We start from the raw sequence: 3,659 nt of genomic DNA, 5'->3' as shown, positions 1-3,659 counted from the left end.
GAAAGATCTCTGTCTCTCCCCAGCCTGAGCCCCATTTCCCATAGTTCATGGAAGCAGTTGAAGTTTGGCAGCCGTGCAGCCTTCCCATCACTGGCCACACAAGCACAACGTGGCTCTCCTGCCTTACGTTTCACTCGTGGACTTTACGAAGGAATAGCTGTTAGTATCAACTTCTCCTTCACTTCTTCCACATCTCACAGGGACTTTCCATTCTAGCAAATCACCTCCTGAGCTTTTTCCCTGTCTTGCCTACTTTTCCATGAGCATGCTATAGGTTGTCCAGCAGAACAGATAAGAAGATTAACTGCATCTCTGAGTCTTGGGAGGCACTCTTTGACATCTGCATGCACCTATGCTACTGAGATTTCTGGAGATGGCTTCACAAAGGTACCCCTCTGCAGTAGGCAGAAGCCAGCAGATCTCCACTACATTACCAAACCAGGGCCTATTTAGAGTTAGACACTCATGTGTTCAAGCTAAGTTTAAACTCCCAGTATCTCTTCCCATGATCACTATTCCAGACTCCTCCCTTCTGACTCCCTTCCTCACAAAACTATCTGAGCTCTTTTGAATTTTCTTAAATTATATTACCAACTGTGGAAGAACACTACTATGTTGGGAATTAAAAACAACAACTACAATCACTTTGTTTTGAGTGCTAGAGAACAACGTGCCTTAGCAACAGGGTCTCAGATACTCTATATTTCTTGATTATACAGAACACTGAAATTACTCTCAGTGCTGAGGGATATCCTCATTTCCATGTTTTTCTTCTCCTTCTTCAAAGTAATTTAAATTCAACCCTACTAGATACAGAGATGTTCTGTGACCCTCACATCACTTTCCTTTCAACAGATTTCAAACAAACTAATGAACAACTTCCCCCTCCCTCTTGAAATTCAGCTCCCCAACTCATCTGCCTTCAACCTTCCTTCCTGCAAAACCACGCATGGGTTTTCAGCTTTGAGAATGCACTGAGGGTGACAGCACAAAAAGCTAAGAGCAGCAGTCAAAAGCTCAAGGTGATTCAACTAGACAAAGAAAACAGAACTGACTCAAATGAGATAACCCCTGACATCTCTTCCACCCTAGTGGCAAGAAAAGCCCTAGTTTATGCCCAGTTTTAAGTCATTTTTTCATTAAGATGGATGATGCCTGAATATTAAACCACATCAACAGGTTTTCTTTCTAAGCAGCAACATTTGTGCTTATACCTCGGATATCAGCACTCTGCTTTGGTTCAGTCTTAAAGCCAAGGGATGCTTTAAATTCAGATGTTACGCTAGCTGAACCTTCTTGTAAAATCGTGTCTCCTCCCTAAACCGCAGCCTGTTTCGTTTGTAGGTGCAGGTGGATGGCGCTACAGTCTCTCAGGAGAATCACAAGGCAGTACGGAGGCAAATGGAGCACAAAAACAAACAGGTAGGCCAGAAACAGCAGAGCTAAAAAAATACTTACACTTGTACAGCAGAGAGTCTCCATGCAGCAAAAAAGAAAGAAAAAAAGAGTATGAATGGGGAAGACAAAGCAATAGCAGTTCTCAGGAAAAGAGGCAAAACCAGGAGTCACCAAAATAAAGAAAACTAAAGCCAAAACACTTGGAAGTCTTAGCAGGAAAGGTAACATGCAAGAATAACATAAAAATCCCTTGCATTTGTAGAAGCTGTACACTTTGTGTTTCTAGAGTATAACCAGAGAAGGATGTGACTTCTCTCGTTTTATCTATATTTGGACAAATTCAGGTTTTCAGATGTTTGTTTCCAATATATGGCACTTGCCAATGGTGCCAACCTGCCACTTGCTATCCCAATGTACTGTATTTTTTCATTTTGCTGGCACCAGTAGTGAGAAAAAAAACTGTAATTTTATTATTTCCTAGTCTAAAGGAAGCTTCTGAATTAGAAATCTCCAGTTTGTTGTGGAAAGCAGCAGAGCAACAAAAACAAAACAAAGCTTGCCTTGAAAGAATGAAAAGGGATGCAAGTCTGTTCTCCTGAGGTTTACAAAAGCCTATTAGTAAAGAGATCCAAAGCAACAATATTTCTCCTCTCCATAAGGAGGCTTAGAGGTGCAGGCTTTTCAAGCACTTTTGTCACATTAGAAGAATGCTCTTCCATTAATAAAGCATGACTTTTTCTCTCTCCTTCAAAAAATAGAAAGAAAAAAAGCAAGCAGCACAGCCATCATATGTAATGACGCAATGGCATATCCCGTCTCTTGGGTGGCACATGACCAATCACGTTCACCTTTAATTTAGAGTAAGAAAAAACAATTATTTTAAGTGTCACTTTGTCTTCAAGTTGAACGGAACTGCTGCTACAACACTACAGTTATTTGCAGATTGTTTGTGGCAGAAGTTAATAGTCATGGTCTGGTTTAAAATACTTGGCAAGGAAGTGCTGCATTTTTAAATGGATATTGCACTGGTCATTAATTATCACCAGTGAAAACAGACTTTGCATAACATGAAGTTTATAATTTAATTGTGGAAGGCATATTAAGGTCAGTTATTCAACGCTTTGACATTTTCAACAATAACAACCCCCTTGTCACTGTTCATTCTTTGAAGCTTAACTGAAGCTAAGAGTTTTAAAGATACAATGGCTATCTTGGAATAGCAAGAGCAGTGTTCTTGCACACAGCTCCACTCCTCCTTTATTTTCCTACTGTCCTCAGGGGTTTTGGTTTTGTTTTGTTATTTAGATTTTATTTTCCTTTACCTTCAGTAACACTGGCTTCACACAGGAGTTCTCAGCTAGCAGTGATTCAGACAAGCCTTCTCATTACTCTCATTTTTGCATGCTATCCACACACATACACATACTCTCTCTTACTCCATTTTCCTGCCAGAATCCTTGTTTTCTCTTGCCCATCTTCTATCCTACCATTCACTAGGGCTGCTCTGAGATTGCTGGAGAGACTGAAGAATCCATTGAGATACATCTCTAAAACTGAAGCTGTCTTAAAAATAAATCTCTAGGCACACTTCAAAAACCAATCTGCAACATGGTTTCTCTTTCAGATAGTATTCCTGGTAGTACTCCAGTGTGTTGTCTGTATTTAATGCATAGGCAGGAAAGTTATCTATATTATACAAGCAGCTGGAAATGTATTTAGGACCCAAGTACAAAGCAGTTCATATACAACAGGAAGCAATCCCAGGATCTGGGGGAGTTTACAGTGTATGGTCCTGATCCAGCAAGGGCTTATGGAAACTCCTACCTTGCACCCTTGAGTGATCTCATTTAGGTGTGACTACTGAAAGTTAAAAGGTGCTAAACAGCTTGTGGGTGGGGAGAGAGGAGGCAGAGAAGGAGGCACACAGCAGGCAACAGGTTAGACAAGTGAGCACCACTGTGCAAAGCAAAGATTGAGGGACTGGCCTGAAGTCACCAAGGAACCGGCTGCTCCACAGGGAAACGAATGCCCATCTTCAGACCCCTGAAGTACTACAGAGCATGAGGCCACCCAACCCTTCTCTTAATTTGCTGTCAGCATAATTGCTAAATAAAGTGGTCTGACTCCCAGCATACATGGGCCATTGCTAAAGACAAAACAACAACCCGCAGCCAAAAATCCCAACCAAATCCAACCTGAGCAAAACCAGAAATTGGAGCAAGGATTCACAACAATGTGCCAACTGGGAATGAGCTGTCAGA

Source organism: Mesitornis unicolor, unplaced genomic scaffold, assembly GCF_000695765.1.
Source record: "Mesitornis unicolor isolate BGI_N332 unplaced genomic scaffold, ASM69576v1 scaffold26564, whole genome shotgun sequence".
NCBI lineage: Eukaryota > Metazoa > Chordata > Aves > Mesitornithiformes > Mesitornithidae > Mesitornis > Mesitornis unicolor.
Note: the sequence above shows the minus strand (reverse complement) of the source record.